Genomic DNA, 18,045 nt, shown 5'->3' with positions numbered 1-18,045 from the left:
AAGCTGCTATTGCAGCCATGGAAAATCCTTTTATTTGAATGATGGCAGCCAAACAAGTCCTGCCCCAGTCACTATCTAAAAAGCTCAGCAGGCACCACGGCACCCATGAGTGCAACATTAGGAAATCCTGATGTGTACCTTGTGCATATTGCAAACAAACTCATCTAGTTCTAGCTGTGACAAGTTGATCATCTTCACTGAACAGTGAATCACCAAGGTATAGATTTTGTGACTCAGCAAATGTGCTCTGGAACAGAATGCAGTGGCACAACTCCAGGAATAGGTTAATTACACAGACATTTAATATTTACCATTTTTCTCATAAACAAATAACAAATTAAGACTCCCACAAGGTAGAGCAGGGAGCTAGTGTGGTGTTGGACTGGGATCTGGAAGATGGAAACCCTAATTCTGCCATTATTTATTTATTTAATTCAATTTATATCCCCACCCTCCCTGCAAAAGCAGGCTTATTACTGTTGTTGTTCAGCTGCACAGTCGAGTCTGACTCTTTGGCTTACACACCCATGTAAATACATTGTCCATAAAACCACACTGAGATATAAAAAAGATACAAAAAACATAAAACCATTTCAAGTGCTATAATGATCTTTAAGATTTTCTATTTGTTGTTCCAGCTGGGTGTTCTATAGAAAGATTGATCTTAGGTTCATATTCAAGGTGGTCCAGTTGTTTCAGAGTCTGTTGTAGCCTGTGGTCTTAATTTACAAACTGGTGGAGGAGTGCTGTCTTACAGGCCCTGTGGAACTGTGTGAGCTCTCGCAGGATCCTAACCTCCTGAGGGAGCTCATTCCACCAGCTTGGGGCTACAACAGAAAAGGCCCTGGCTCTAGTTGTCATGAGCCTGCCCTCTTTAAGGCCAGGGATTGAGAGTAGATTTTGTGACCCTGACTGAAGTTCTTTCTGGGGAACATGTGGGGAAAGGCGGTCCCTAAGGTATGCAGTTCCCTGGCCATACAGGGCTTTAAAGGTAAGAACCAGCACCTTGAAATCTACCTGGTATGCAATGGGCAACCAGTGAAGAACTTTCAGCACAGGCTGAATGTGCTCCTGCAAGGGAAGACCCATTAACAGCCTGGCTGCAGCATTCTGCACTAATTAAAGCTTCCAGGTCTGAGACAAGGGCAGCCCCATGTAGAAGGCATTACAGTAATCCAGTCTCAAGGCGACTGTGGCATGGATCACTGTTGCCAAGCCGTTGCGTTCAAAATAGGGAGCCAACTGCCTTAGCAGAAGGTGCTAAAAGGCTGATTTGGCAGTGGCTGCCACCTGTTGTTAAAGAGGAATCCAGGAATACCCCTAAGCTTTTAACTTTAGGTGCCAATTTAAGTGGTGCTCCATTGAAGGTGCTCCATTAAAGAGACTTCTGTTCTCGGACCGCCATGACTTAGATACAGGACCTCCAGTTTTCATCAGATTCAGTCAACTCAACCTGAGCCACCCTGCCACAGCTTGTAATGCTTATTTTGTGGCTTTGAGCAAGTCACTGCTTCTCAATCTGATCCACATCATGAGTAAGCAAGATTAAAAATGCAAGTAAGGAAATCCGCAGAAGCAAATAATAATGCAAATGTAACGGAAACACGGCCTTCCCATGGAAACTCACAGAAGTTCAAGCATTTCCTGGATGCACTGTAAAACAATGCCTGGGCTGGCTTTAATTGGCTAAGGTGAAAGTGATGAAGCAAGACACAATCTGAATTTAGCAGGTTTCACCCGCCTGTTCCAACTCCTCAGGACATTTTGTGTGTTACAAACCTAAAAATAATGATTAATAACCTACTGGTTAAACAAAGATGTCCAGAAGCTGCATGTTCTTTATCATTAGCATAGATATTTTAACATATTTATATATTCCTTTTTATTAAAAACAACTCAAAGCAGTACAGAGCGTGCATGGATTGTGTACCACATCAGCACCAAGTCCACACTAAGGCAAGAATCACTAGACATCAGCAGATGCAATAAAAAGTTGGAAGAGTGGAGGTTAGCAATTCCTAAAATGAAGATTCACAAGGAGACTGCTCAGATTAGTTGGGTACTCTAATGGTTCTATCTGGAGTGTGCTAGCGAAGACATCGCTCAGAGCAAGAATTAGTTCCAGTACCATTAACACACTGTTAAGGCTTTCCCAACAGTAGGCAAGAAGCCCATACCAATACTGATAATGCTCTGTCCCTGTTATCATTATCTAGGCAGTTTGAGTGAGACAAGAAATCAATACCCCCCCCCCACCCGAACATCATAATAATGCTCCCTCTCCAAGTACGCCACAGACAGCCAGTCCACACTATGCGGCTCCCATCCAGAGGCAGGCTGCACAGCCTTGCGTCTGGGGGCCGTTTTGCCTCCACGCAAGGAGTAAGAGCGGGCAGGGCATCATCAGAGGTGGGGGCGGAGCAGGCACGCCCTAGAGGCAGGCTCCGCTCCCTCCTCTCATTCTTCGCCTCATGCTCGGGGAAAGAGGAGCTCAGCAGTTTGCTCCTTCCCTGCACGAGGCCCGTTGGTTCTCAATGGCACAGTCTTGGCTTGGTGGCCCCGGCTGGGCCCAGAGATATCTTGGGTTCCATTGTGGTTCGGCAGCGGCTGCTGTTGGGAGCCGCGGGGGTCTTTGGGAGGACGACGGTCATGGGAGTTCAGGAGCATCTTCAGCATCTTTTGACGTGGCTGTTTGTTGCTGGCCGCGGTGTTTTTCGTGCAGCCAGTGTTATTGAGCTTCTCCTGCACTTGGGGAGCTGAGGGTTGTGGGCTTTGCGGCTTCTTCTCCCCCCCTTGCTCTGACTTCGCCTGCCCCCACGGGGCTGCCTCGGCGTATTTGTTCGGCTGAAGAGCCACCCCCCCCCCATTTTCTGATTTCTGGGGGGAGTGAATGGTTGCTCTGCACTGTGCGGGGCTGTTGTTCTGGACAGTGTGGTTTGGAGGAAGGCAGTGGCTAATAGTGGGGTTAGTTGGGCGGCCATTTTATCTTCCTCCCTGTTGCCGGGGAGGAGAGCGGCCGTTTTGTCAATAGCTGGGGGCAGCTATTTCGAGGACTGCCAGTTGCTTCAAGCTGTGGGATTCTTCCTCCCTGTTGCAAGGTAGAGGAGTGGCCATTTTGTGCATAGCTTGGGGCGGCCATTTTGATGATTGCTTTTTACATTCATCACCTACCTCAGGCCACATGTCTTTGTTTATTGGGCGCATTATCATGCCTAAGGGACAGAGCAAATCCAGGGGAAAGAGCCCTGCACCGAGACCTCAGCGGCCTGTTCCTAAGTGGTCAGCACTTTTGCCTTCATCGTCTGATGAGGAGGATGGCACTTTAGAGCAATCTGTGTTAGCCAGAATAGCCGTTTTGGAGGGTTTGGGTGGTAGGCAGCCAGTTGCAGTGGGTGTTGTAACGGGTATGGCTTCCAAGGCTGAGAAGCAGGCTGCTAAGAAGCACTTCCAGGAAGAAATCCTTAATCATTTGTCTTCCCTCGAAAGCAGGTATTCTACGGACAGAATGGAGGGTGTGTCGCCTCTTCCAGGGGAGGCGCCCAATGCGGATGCTTCGCAGAGTTTGCAGTTGGGTAGGGGTGAGTTTGCACAGCATGCTACCACAGCGTGGCCGTGGGGGCAGTCTGCCACTTTCAGGTCGGTTGCCAATAGCCAGCCTGCAGCTTTCAATAATTCCCAGCCATGGGCTTGGGGCCTTAATCTGGCTAACCCTTGGGGTCCTTGGGGAGGCCTGCCCAGCCAGTTCCCGGGAGCATCCGTGGCACCCTATGGTGGCTGGGGGGTTTCTTATTCTTGGGGTCCATCATACTCTGCTGTGCCAGCTAAGGCTTTACCTTTTGGTGATCTGGCCTTACCTCTTGGGGATCACTTGTTACCAGCCACCAAGCATACGATACTGAAAGGGGAATTCGTGGACCTATTATCTCTGCTCTATAGGGAGCTGGAGAAAAAGGAAAAAGAGGATTTGGATGATAGGGAAAAGGAGAAAATCAAGAAGTGGAAAGTTGATAGGACATGGGCGAACTGGGTGCCCGGGTTCATTATTTATGCTGGAATTATAGCCAGGTCTCAGCCATGGAGGGCCACTTCCCCTTTTCAGTATTTTGACATCATTTACAAAAGCTACACTAGCTTTACCAACCCGGCCTGGCTGCAATATGATGAGGAGTTTAGAATGTGGGCAACTTTGAACCCGGCCCTTCAGTGGGATCAGATTCAGCCACAGCTGTGGCTGCAGGTTATGTCTCCAGCACGGCCTAACCTGGGTGATAGGTCAGACAGTGGACACGTTGTGCAGCGCACAGCCACTGCTTCTGGTGACCGCAGCAGTGCGGGGCAGGTGGTTCAACCCTGCCTGCTTTGTTGGGAGTATGGGTCCCAGGGGGTGTGTGGTAAAAAGAACTGCCCATACAAACATGAGTGCCCTCTTGGCAGGGGGTCTCATTCCTGCACAAATTGTTTGAGGAGTAGAGTCGGGCAGGGACAGCGTAAGTAGGGTCTGGGCGGTGGGGATAAGCCATTTGCTAAAGAGTTCCAGCCCAATAAGGGGCGCAACTGCCCCTTATTACCCCCCACAGACAGCTTTCTGTGAATAAAAGTATACTTTTATCTGCATATCCATATATCAACATACAGAAAAATTCCCCTCCCAGCTTCCACATTAGGGAAAAAACAAACATCATTGAAATAAGGAGGCATCACTTCCTTTAGGCTGTACCAAATAAAATTCTTCACCAATCCCAACATTCCTCTCATCTAGGACCCTCCCTCCCCCAGAACCATAACATTAAATTCCAACCTCCTGACAGGAGAGGGGAGAAACAGAAAAAAGCTGAATTGAGATACCCTTCACCCCCAAAACTCCCTACCTCCATGCCATCATTTTGCACCAATCACAAACTGCCCTTCCCCCATTAGTGGTCCACCCCTACACAGAAAGGAAACTGTTCCAAAACCCAGTTCCAGTTTAGGCTGAGAAAAGGAAGCTGTGTCTAGGGAACATCAGAGGAAATCTACGAAAGCTGCTCAGGGAAGGAAAGGATGGGACATGGGCAAGAAAGAGGAAGGAGAAAAATAACCAAAAATAACCAAAGAAAATACTACTTAGGGAAGGGAAGGATGGGTCAATGAAAAGGAAAGGAACAAACAAAAACAACTAAAGAAAGTGATTTTCCTTCCTGATATGCATATGAGACAACAAAAATTCAATTGGTTGCCATATACAAATGTATCTTACATATGCATGAAATGCAAATTTGTAACCATGTTAGTAGGTCCTACAATAATCAAAGATATTTCTAAGTATGTATGTAAAATACTAGTTTAAAATTCCTCCATTGGGATATAGCATTTTGTGATGACTACAGACTGATGTAACAAGTCTTAGCAACAAGTCAATGAACAACAAATGTTTTTATACAAACCCTTTGTGTTACTGATTCGTATCCATTTCCCATTGACGAACATACACAATTCTGAAAAGCAGTTTCTTTGATACAGAATGATCTACCAACAGAGGGCAGCAAAGTCTTACAACATTTGTTTATTTACAACATTAAATGGAGCCAGAGATTATCATCCCTATGTAAAGAATGCTTACCTCAGTATAGCTGTAACTCACTACATGGTTTATTACCTGGGAATGTCAGAAAAGGCATTGAGAAGTTCATACTGTTATGGTCTAGGGTCCCTCTGTATGATTTACTGTAAACAAGTCATTTTTAAAGGATTTTTAAAAACTAGGTATTATACACTTTTTAAAAAGTAGGTATCCTGCACTTACATTAGTCCCCTAGTTGTCTCCTGCCTAGGTTACTCCTTAAAAGTAGCTTCAAAAATTCTGTAGCATCAGGTGTTCCTAAACCATTCACTGAGCTCCTACACTTGACATATAGTGCATTATTGCAGGGAAAGTATAGAAAATGAGGACTTGTCATCATTCTCTGTCTGCTTAATCTACTTCACAGGATTGTTGTGTGGATGACATGAAGGGAGAGAGCCATGTTAGTTAAGAACATAAGAGAAGCCATGTTAGATCAGCCCAATGGCCCATCCAGTCCAACACTCTGTGTCACACAGTGGCAAAAAATTTATATATATATATACATACACACACATACACATACACACACTGTGGCTAATAGCCACTGATGGACCTCTGCTCCATATTTTTATCTAAACCCCTCTTGAAGGTGGCTATGCTTGTGGCTGCCACCACCTCCTGTGGCAGTGAATTCCACATGTTAATCACCCTTTGAGTGAAGAAGTACTTCCTTTTATCCGTTTTAACCTGTCTGCTCAGCAATTTCATCGAATACCCACGAGTTCTTGTATTGTGAGAAAGGGAGAAAACTACTTCTTTCTCTACTTTCTCCATCCCATGCATTATATTGTAAACCTCTATCATGTCACCCCGCAGTCGACGTTTCTCCAAGCTAAAGAGTCCCAAGCGTTTCAATCTTTCTTCATAGATAGAATTTAGATATAAATTCTAAATAAATAAATAAATAAATAGGGAAAGTGTTCCAGCCCTTTAATCATTCTAGTTGCCCTTTTCTGGACTTTCTCCAGTGCTGTAATATCCCTTTTGAGATGCGGCGACCAGAACTGCACACAGTACTCCAAATGAGACCGCACCATCGATTTATACAGGGGCATTATGATACTGGCTGATTTGTTTTCAATTCCCTTCCTAATAATTCCCAGCAGGGCGTTGGCCTTTTTTATTGCAATCGCACACTGTCTTGACATTTTCAGTGAGTTATCTACCATGACCCCAAGATCTCTCTCTTGGTCAGTCTCTGCCAGTTCACACCCCATCAACTTGTATTTGTAGCTGGGATTCTTGGCCCCAATGTGCATTACTTTGCATTTGGACACATTGAACCGCATCTGCCACGTTGATGCCCACTCACCCAGCCTCAACAGATCCCTTTGGAGTTCCTCACAATCCTCTCTGGTTCTCACCACCCTGAACAATTTAGTGTCATCTGCAAACTTGGTCACTTCACTGCTCACTCCCAACTCTAAATCATTTATGAACAAGTTAAAGAGCATGGGACCCAGTACCGAGCCCTGCGGCACCCCACCACTGCTTACCGTCCTCCACTGCGAAGACTGCCCATTTATACTCACTCTCTGCTTCCTATTACTCAGCCAGTTTTTGATCCACAAGAGGACCTGTCCTTTTACTCCATGACTCTCAAGCTTTCTAAGGAGCCTCTGATGAGGAACTTTATCAAAAGCTTTCTGGAAGTGAAGGTAAACAACATCTATCGGGTCTCCTTTGTCCACATGTTTGTTCACCCCCTCAAAGAAATGTAACAGGTTAGTGAGGCAAGATCTTCCCTTAAAGAACCCATGCTGAGTCTTCCTCAATAACCCGTGTTCATCAATGGGCCTACTCATTCTGTCCTTGATAATGCTTCTATCAACTTTCCCGGTATTGAAGTCAGACTGACTGGCCTGTAATTTCCTGGATCTCCTCTGGAACCCTTTTTAAAGATGGGGGTGACATTTGCTACCTTCCAGTCCTCAGGAACGGAGGGAGATTTCAATGAAAGATTACAGATTTTTGTTAGAAGATCCACAAGTTCAACTTTGAGTTCTTTCAGAACTCTCGGATGTATGCTATCCGGACCCGGTGACTTATTAGTTTTTAATTTGTCTATCAGTTGTAGGACCTCCTCTTTTGTCACCTCAATCTGACTCAGGTCTTTCAACACCCCTTCCAAAATTAGTGGTTCTGGGGCGGGCAAAAAGTTCTCATCTTCCACTGTGAAGACGGAAGCAAAAAATGCATTCAGTTTCTCAGCCATTTCCCTATCCTCCTTCAGTAGTCCTTTTACCCCATGGTCATCCAAGGGCCCCACTGCCTCCCTGGCTGGTTTCCTACTTCTAATATATTTGAAGAAGTTTTTATTGTTGGTCTTTATGTTGCACTGTCCTCCCTGGAGGAAAAGTGGATAAAAGGTGGATGTGATAGATGTTTTATAAAGCTAGCACTGCTTTCAACATCTTTTTTCTTGGTCACTTATGCTATTTCTGGTGTCCTAACCTACTTTTTTTTCTTTTTTTTAAACACAATATTGAATTCCTAGCGCATATTTCTAGGGAATGAAGATGATTTTTGAAAAATTAAACACTTAACACATCCTCCTAATTAAGTAACAAGTTATTTAAACATCTATTCTCTTGATACATCAATGTTCATTCACACAAAACTGTCCAGATAATGATAGCAGGCCGAGTCCAAAAGTATTCTTGTTGAAGTAGAAGGTATATTTGTTCACAAAGGAAGGGGGGGGATCCCATGATTTCTCTGGTTTAACTACTTGAGCTGCAACACCCCACGCAGCATCCTCTGCACTGCTCCTGACATTCCTCTAACCCTCGGGAATAATTTTTTTATACAGTACATGTGGTAGGACACAGAAGATAAAGAAAGGTGGAAAAGATCAATTCCGCAAGAGGAGCTTGACCTGTGGTTCCTTAAATCCAAACCATTGCTACAAAAATATATTAGTTCTTATGGTGATCTATATTAAAGTTCTAGTTTGTGACAGGTTTTAAAAATCCATTTAAGATGCAAAACAAAACATATTAAAACCTGTAAAAAAATTCATGAGAAAGCTCTGCTAAGCCTCACATGAACAAATGGATAAGACACTTAACACACTGGTCCAAGGGGGCGGGGGGGGGGGAATCCCATCTAGACCAAAGATTTGGGAATTTATTTTAGGTTAAGTTATATATTGCCTCTCCAGATACCCATTTCAGGCAGCTTACAAAGTAAAACATGATAAAGACCTCACCCAGAGTATTGTGTTCAGTTTTGGGCACCACATTTTAAGAAGGATATAGACAAGCTGAGGAGGGCAACAAAGATGGTGAGGGGTCTGGAGACCAAGTCTTACAAAGAAAGGTTGAAAGAGTTAGGCATGTTTAACCTGGAGGGGTGGCAGTTGAGAGGTTATATGATCACTATCTTCAAGTACTTGAAGGGCTGTCATATAGAGCAGTGGCTCCCAACCTTTTTGGCACCAGGGACCGGTTTTGTGGAAGACGATTTTTCCATGGACGAGTGGGGGTGCTGAAGTTTCTGCTGCCCCAGGCTGCCCCCACACCCACTCCCCATCCCTGACCCCCACATGGGGTCTTTAAATGAGGAGTAAGAGAAGGTCTCTGCCTCACTCCGTGGCCTGGTTGCTAACAGGCCACGGACCAGTACAGGTCCATGGCCCGGGGGTTGGGGACCCCAATATAGAGGATGGTGGAGAATTTTTTTCTGTGGCCCCAGAAGGTAGGACCAGAACAAACGGGTTGAAATTAAATCAGAAGAGTTTTGGCTCAACATTAGGAAGAACTTCCTGACCATTAGAGCAATTCCTCAGTGGAACAGGCTTCCTTGGGAGGTGGTGGGCTTTCCTTCCTTGGAGGTTTTTAAACAGAGGCTGGATGGCCATCTGACAGCAATGTGGATCCTGTGAATTTAGGACAGGGTCAGCCAAACTTGCTTAACGTAAGAGCCACAAAGAATAAAGTCAGATGTTTGAGAGCTACAAGACATGAACGTCAGGTATGGAAGGAAGGAAGGAAGGAAGGAAGGAAGGAAGGAAGGAAGGAAGGAAGGAAGGAAGGAAGGAAGGAAGGAAGGAAGGAAGGAAGGAAGGAAGGAAGGAAGAGCAAAGAGATAGGGAGAGAGATGGAAAGAAAGCAACTTTAACTTGAAATGCATTCTCCAAGCCACTAGCTGGCTTGGCTTGGAGAAGTGATTTAAAGAGACAAATGCCTTCTCCAAGCTGGCCAATGGGGCCGTGGGAGCTTTGAGAGCCACACATTATGTGTAAAAGAGCCACATGTGGCTCCTGAGCCAGTTTAGCCACCCATGATTTAGGGGGAGGTATTTGTGAATTTCCTGCATTGTGCAGGGGATTGGACTAGATGACCCTGGAGGTCCCTTCCAACTTTAAAATTCTATGATTCATAAAGCATAAATATCATTAAAAACCAATACTCTGAATGATGTTCAGCACAGGGGTGATATGATCTATGTATCTGGCCCTGATAGCAGCTTGGCCATTTTGACACAGCTAAAGTTTTCAGGCAGTTTTCAAAGGCAGCCCAACGCTTTACAATAAATTTAACCAACATGGATTACCATGCCCAGGTCATGCTTTTCAAGTAACGGTCTTCAGCTGGCATATCAGCTGAAGCTGATAATGGTGCCATGAACCACAGAAAAGACCCAATGGTTGCATGAACCACAGAAGAGACCTGAGCCTCTAATAGCACCAACAATCTCACTGAACTAATATAACGGAAATTAGAAACTTGCCATCTTGGACTTTTAATGAATGGATTGATGATTGTTAATATGTATGGAAATGTTTTATTATATATTTTATTTTTTTAATATTCTATGTTTGTTAATTGTTAATATTTTTAAACTGTTAGCCACCCTGAGCCCATGGGGGGAAGACAGGATATAAATATGATAAATAAATAAACTGTACCAACATTCTTCTTTCACAAACAAAAGGCCAGTACTCTCCAGCAAACAATATTGCAGGAAGAGGGCAGTAATGCTTCAAAATACAATGGGTTAACCAGGCTGTGACTTCTGAAAACCATTCAAATGAAGGTCTAGTTTTACTCGAAGTTAATAAAGAAAAACTGCACTGCAGAACTTTGTGGGATTCAGAAGAACACAGTAATCATAAATCATAGTGATGCTATCTACAGTCTAATTACAACTACCAAAAGCATACATTAGTAATGATCACTTAACTGAGCATATATTTTTACATTATCCTGTGGTATGTTAAACACGTATCAAGTTTATCAATATAACAGAATGCTGTTTCAGACATAGCTAAAAAGCCTGCTCACCCGTTTTTACAAACATACAACAGACCTATAGTACTGTACTTTGAATACACACAGGGCCAAGCCATCTTTGAGTTCTTTTTAATGTAATAATTTCTGTATATTCCAAATTGCTTTTGTTAATTAGCCTGACTACTTAGATGGAAACTGTTTAACATTCAACTTTTTTGAAAACAGAATTGAGTACTTACAGGAGAAGCCAGCCAACCTTTGGTCCATTATATCTCCGAAGGATAGTGGGAGAACTATATACTTTCATTGTTTCTGTAGCCTGTACACTTTTTCCTACAGTTGCACCCTTTATAAGCATAGACCTTCAGTAACAAATGTATATATAGACATTAACTCAATGAGTTACTGATACACGATACAGCAACTGACCAGCCTTCCTGACATCCACACCACTTCTACTCATGATGATGCTATGTTAACATCATGAGTTGTTCAAAAGCATAATATGATCTAACACTACTTCAATGCAACAATTATAAAGTTATGCCATTTCTTGGAATTCACTCAATAAATCCTGGAGGTCTCCCACTATTACAACTGATCTCCAATTGACAGAGTTCAGCTCCCCTTGAAAAAATGGCTGCTTTGAAGGGCAGACTCTATGGCATTGTACCGTGCTGAGACTCCCCTCCCCAAACCCTGTTCTCTCCCGGATCCACCCCCAGAGTCTCCAAGCATGGTCCAACCTAGAGCTGACAACCCTAGCAATAATGTTGTTGAATTATACCCAATACAGGACACATTAGAACTAAGCAAGCCTTTGTGCAGCAAGCATTAATTTCCAGATTTGGCAAACAAACAAACAAGAGTTGCACTAAATGTGTCTGCAAAGCATTAAGGGATATTACTAAGCAGTCAAGTTAGTGGGAAAACAGGAATAGAAAGTATTGCTACAATTAATAGAAACACTGAAAACTTAATATGGTATCAACAGAAAAACTGGAAAATAACTGTGTGCATAGTCCCTCAGTAGTATCATCCTTAGTGACTTGCTATGCAATGAAATCTTTATCATCTTCATAATATTGGTATTTTATAGTGTACAACTGTAAGGTAATAATAAGGTGAGTCGAAAAAAAAATTAAGGAGTGGGTTGGTTAAAATGTTAAGACAAACAATAAGACCTCTTCAAATATCAGGAGCAAGAATTAGGCCTTTAGATAACAAAAGAATACAAGCAATGCTTAAGGAAGGGAATGAGATGGCAGAGAAACTCATTTTTTTACATCTGGTTACACAGTGGAAAATGGAGCATACAGTCAGTCATATTTATTACAGTTATTAGACTATCCATGTACAGAAGAAAAAATACAAAGCAAAAGTTAAAAATTAAAAGTTGAAAAGTATGCATTCTTATATACAAGCAGAGAAGAGATATGAAATATTTTTTAATATTTTATGTTGTATTATAACTCATTATTTCTCCATCTTACATTCCTACAATATCTTACATTGATATTACAGATCCATCAGTTATCTCCCTCCCCCTCCCAAATTGACCATTATAGAACTCATTTATATTTGCAACCACATGCACACTCTTTGGAGCCTGAGCCTTATTTCATTATTGGCCCCTCCTGTTTTTACCCATCCTATATATTTATACCATCTTTCCTTAATTTCTTCAATCTTATCCTCTCCTTGCTTTCTTTGTTTTAGTATTGATAATATATCTGGCTGAATCCACTCGTATAAATAACCGTTCCATTTATCCAAAGTCCATTTCATGGCATCTTTCCAACCAAATGCTATGACAGCCTGGGCTGCCAAAATCATAGCTTTAAATACCTCCTGGAAAGACTTATCCACTTTAGGGTTCCCCAATATTCCCATAAATAACACCTTTCCCAAAAGTTTCACTTTAACTTTACACACTTCTTGCACTTTCCCCAAAATCTTCCGCCAGAATTCAGCTACTCTTGAACACTCCCACCATAGATGCACATAATGTCCCTTCTCCTTTTTGCAATGTCAGCAATTGGATTTCAATCCCTTAATCATATATGCTAGTTAAGCCGCTGTTCTATACCATTTCCAAATTAATTTCATTTCTAATTCTCTACATTTTTCCAATGTTATATCATTATTTTCTCATTACTTTATTTATCTCCTCCTCCGATAGTCCCACATCTTTCTCCCACTTTGACTTTATTATACTTATTATATGATTTTAACTTCCCCTCATAATATTATATATCTTTCTTGTTAAACCCTTTCTGTCATCTTTACTACTTCTATACAGTTCTTCCATTAGGGTATCATCCTTAAATATTCCAGAATATTTCTGTTGTTTCAGCATACTACATAAACCATTAACACCTAACAAGTATTGACCACCCCCCACTATTCTTATTAAATCTTGCATTGGTATTAAAGTACCTTGGATATCGTACATATCTTTCACTTTCCTTATATAATTTTCTTTCAGTTTCTCCAAAAAGGTTCTCTCAATTTGTTTTGATGCTCTATTTAATGATTCTAAAGGTGCCCACTTTGAAATTGTAGGCATCCACATTGCCTTCTTTTTCTCCCATATTTTTAGTCCCATTTGTCTTGGCCCTATTGTATTTTTGTCCCTTGTTATTTTTTGTGTAAATATGCCGAATCTACCGTCTCCTTTATTTATACCAGGGGTGTCAAACATGCAGTTTGGGGGCCGAATCAGGCCCCCAGAGGGCTCCTATCAGGCCCCCGAGCAACTGGCTGTCATCTGCTTCCTTCTCCCTCTCTCTTGCTTCCTTCTGCATCACAGCACAGGAGCTACAGAGCAAAACCTGTTTTCTCCATTGGCTGAGGCTCCTCCCTTGGGGAGGAAGGGGGGAAGGAATAGCTTGCTTTGCCAGGTTCTCTTAATCGCACAGGAGAGAGTTTTCTTCACTCCTGATGACTTAGTGTTGGACACTCTGTATAAAATTTGTATTGAAACTTTTTTGGGGACGGTTCAACATCCCTCCTTGATGAAGATGTGGTTCCATTGAAACATGAAGATTATGGTTGACTATCCATGTAGAGGGTCTTCATAGGACATCTACACATGACTTGGACTTATTGAGAACTTTACTATTATACCAGCATTCTGTCTTTGTTAAATTACCTGCTAACGTTTAAGCGCACAGTGAAGATATATAAGAAATATGTTTGTGGTCTCCTAGACCTGTTCTTGTGAATCAATGAACTTTTGCATACTCATTTAAATTTATTTAAATTTGACTATTTTGTGTATCAGTTACTGTTCACTGACTGTTTTGTTCTCTCAATTGCACAGCAGAGCTACTGAGCCAAGTCTCAACTCCTTCTATTGGCTGAGGCTGCTCCCCCTCCTGGTTCCCTGGGGAAGGAAAGAGCCAGAGCATCCTTTGTCCAGTTCCCTGGATCCCATGGAAGAGATACAAAGAAAGCACCTTTAAGACCAATGAGTATGTTTTAAGTTGTTTAAAAATATATATTTGTGTTTGTGTTCTTTATAAAAATTTATATCTCTGCTAACTAATCTTAAATAGGTACACACATGACCCGGTCCAACCTGACATGGCATGGCCCCTCAAGGTCTCATTTATGTCAGATGCGGCCCTCATAACAAATAAGTTTGACAGCCCTGATTTATACTATCTTCCCATATTGCCCATTTGTCTGTGTTATTTCCATCCAGTTCTATCAACATTTTTATTTGAAATGCTTCATAATATGCTTCCAACTGTGGTACACCCCAACCTAGTTCTTCTTTTGAGGTACATATATTCTTTGAGACTCTAGCTTGTTTCTTTCCAAATACCCAGTTTCTAAGTACCTTATCCCATATAATAATAATAATTTTAATTTATACCCTGCCCTCCCTGGCGAAGCAGGCTCAGGGTCTTGCAGGCCCTGCGGAACTGGGCAAGATTCTGCAATGTCCGCACCTCCTCTGGTAATTGATTCCACCAGTGGGGAGCCATGATTAAGAAGGCCCTTTTCCCTTGTATTTTTCAGTTTGGCCTCCTTTAGCCCGGGGATTATCAGTAGATTTTGTGAACCTGATCTCAGCACCCTAAGTGGGAGCACATATGGGGAAAGACAGTCCCTAAGGTAGACAGGTCTTCGGTCATATAGGGCTTTAAAGGTAATGACCAGCACCTTGTAACGGATCCAGTACACAACTGGCAGCCAGTGCAGCTCCTGCAGTCTTGGCTGTATGTGCTCCCACTTAGGGAGTCCTAATAGCAGCCTGGCTGCCGCGTACTGCACCAGCTGTAGTTTCCGAGTTCGGCACAGGGGCAGCCTCATGTAGAGGGCATTACAGTTGTCCAACCTCGAGGTGACTGTTGCATGGATCACTGTTGCCAGATCGTCATGCTCCAGAAGTAGGAAATATTAGAAGTAGGAAACCAGCCAGGGAAGCAGTGGGGCCCTTGGATGACCATGGGGTAAAAGGATTACTGAAGGAGGATGGGGAAATGGCTGAGAAGCTGAATGCATTTTTTGCCTCCGTCTTCACCGTGGAAGATGAGAAGTGTTTGCCCGCCCCAGAACCACTAATATTGGAAGGGGTGTTGAAAGACCTGAGTCAGATTGAGGTGACAAAAGAGGAGGTCCTACAACTGATAGACAAATTAAAAACTAATAAGTCACCGGGTCCGGATGGCATACATCCGAGAGTTCTGAAAGAACTCAAAGTTGAACTTGTGGATCTTCTAACAAAAATCTGTAATCTTTCATTGAAATCTGCCTCCGTTCCTGAGGACTGGAAGGTAGCAAATGTCACCCCCATCTTTAAAAAGGGTTCCAGAGGAGATCCGGGAAATTACAGGCCAGTCAGTCTGACTTCAATACCGGGAAAGTTGGTAGAAACCATTATCAAGGACAGAATGAGTAGGCACATTGATGAACACGGGTTATTGAGGAAGACTCAGCATGGGTTCTGCAAGGGAAGATCTTGCCTCACTAACCTGTTACATTTCTTTGAGGGGGTGAACAAACATGTGGACAAAGGAGACCCGATAGATGTTGTTTACCTTGACTTCCAGAAAGCTTTTGATAAAGTTCCTCATCAAAGGCTCCTTAGAAAGCTTGAGAGTCATGGAGTAAAAGGACAGGTCCTCTTGTGGATCAAAAACTGGCTGAGTAATAGGAAGCAGAGAGTGAGTATAAATGGGCAGTCTTCGCAGTGGAGGACGGTAAGTAGTGGGGTGCCGCAGGGCTCGGTACTGGGTCCCATCCTCTTTAACTTGTTCATAAATGATTTAGAGTTGGGAGTGAGCAGTGAAGTGGCCAAATTTGCGGATGACACTAAATTGTTCAGGGTGGTGAGAACCAGAGAGGATTGTGAGGAACTCCAAAGGGATCTGTTGAGGCTGGGTGAGTGGGCATCAACGTGGCAGATGCGGTTCAATGTGGACAAGTGCAAAGTAATGCACATTGGGGCCAAGAATCCCAGCTACAAATACAAGTTGATGGGGTGTGAACTGGCAGAGACAGACCAAGAGAGAGATCTTGGGGTCATGGTAGATAATTCACTGAAAATGTCAAGACAGTGTGCGTTTGCAATAAAAAAGGCCAACGCCATGCTGGGAATTATTAGGAAGGGAATTGAAAACAAATCAGCCAGTATCATAATGCCCCTGTATAAATCGATGGTGCGGTCTCATTTGGAGTACTGTGTGCAGTTCTGGTCGCCGCACCTCAAAAAGGATATTATAGCATTGGAGAAAGTCCAGAAAAGGGCAACTAGAATGATTAAAGGGGCTGGAGCACTTTCCCTATGAAGAAAGGTTGAAACGCTTGGGACTCTTTAGCTTGGAGAAACATCGACTGAGGGGTGACATGATAGAGGTTTACAAGATAATGCATGGGATGGAGAAAGTAGAGAAAGAAGTACTTTTCTCCCTTTCTCACAATAAAAGAACTCGTGGGCATTCGATGAAATTGCTGAGCAGACAGGTTAAAACGGATAAAAGGAAGTACTTTTTCACCCAAAGGGTGATTAACATGTGGAATTCACTGCCACAGGAGGTGGTGGCGTCCACAAGCATAGCCACCTTCAAGAAGGGGTTAGATAAAAATATGGAGCAGAGGTCCATCAGTGGCTATTAGCCACAGTGTGTGTGTGTGTGTGTGTATATATATATATATATATATATATATATATATATATATATATATATATATATTTGGCCGCTGTGTGACACAGAATGTTGGACTGGATGGGCCATTGGCCTGATCTAACATGGCTTCTCTTATGTTCTTATGTTCCAGGAAGGGAGCCAACTGCCTTGCCCGCCTAAGATGAAAGAAGGCGGATTTTGCAGTGGCTGCTATCTGGGCCTCCATTGACAGAGAAGGCTCCAGTAGCACCTCCAAGCTCTTGACCTTGTGCGCCATTACCAATGGAGCCCTGTCAAAAACTGGTAGGGAGATTTCTCCTCCCAGACCGCCACGACTCAGGCAAAGGACCTCTGTCTTCGCTGGATTCAACTTCAGCCTGCACAGCCTGAGCCATCCTGTCACAGCCTGTAACGCGAGGTCCAAATTTTCTGGGACACAGCCAGGCCAGTCATCCATCAGTAGATAGAGCTGGGTGTCATTGGCATATTGATGACAACCCAGCCCATATCTTCGGGCAATCTGGGAAAGGGGACGCATGTAGATGTTAAACAACATCGGGGAGAGGACTGCCCCCTGCGGCACCCCACAATTAAGTGGATGCCTCTCCCCCAATTGCCACCCTTTGCCCCCGACCATCAAGGAAAGAGGAAAGCCATTGCAAAGGCAACCCCTGAATCCCCGCGTCGGCGAGGCGGCAGGTCAATAACCAATGGTCAACCGTATCAAATGCTGCCAATAGGTCTAACAATATCAGCATCGCCACGCCGCCTCGATCCAGATGTCTCATTCTTCATTGAACCTATCCTTTGTTTTTCTCTTCTGTTTTTTAAATAATTTGCCAATCTTTTCAGTGTATTTATATTGGTCCTTTGGTATTCATTTTTCACTATTATGTCTCTTTCCCACATGGTTATTAAATCCAGTTCCTGCAATTCCTTTTCAGCTTAGTCAGTTTTTCCTGAGTTTGTTTTTCATATTTCTTTTGTAACCTCCTCTGAAGTGTTAAAAGCTCTTTCAGCCTTTCCTCTCTCTTAATATTTATTTTCCTGTTAAGCTGACCTTCTT

The 18,045-nt window shown here is 43.2% G+C and overlaps 1 protein-coding gene across 3 annotated transcripts in view; it reads right to left on the bottom strand.

Annotated features, from left to right (window-relative positions):
- ENAH (ENAH actin regulator) overlaps nt 1-18,045 on the bottom strand; it is a 204,082-nt gene that overhangs the window by 44,062 nt on the left and 141,975 nt on the right. The gene's annotated exons all lie outside the window — the stretch shown is intronic.

Source organism: Heteronotia binoei, chromosome 1, assembly GCF_032191835.1.
Source record: "Heteronotia binoei isolate CCM8104 ecotype False Entrance Well chromosome 1, APGP_CSIRO_Hbin_v1, whole genome shotgun sequence".
Taxonomy (NCBI): Eukaryota; Metazoa; Chordata; class Lepidosauria; order Squamata; family Gekkonidae; genus Heteronotia; species Heteronotia binoei.
Note: the sequence above shows the minus strand (reverse complement) of the source record. Positions and strands in the feature narration are given on the sequence as shown.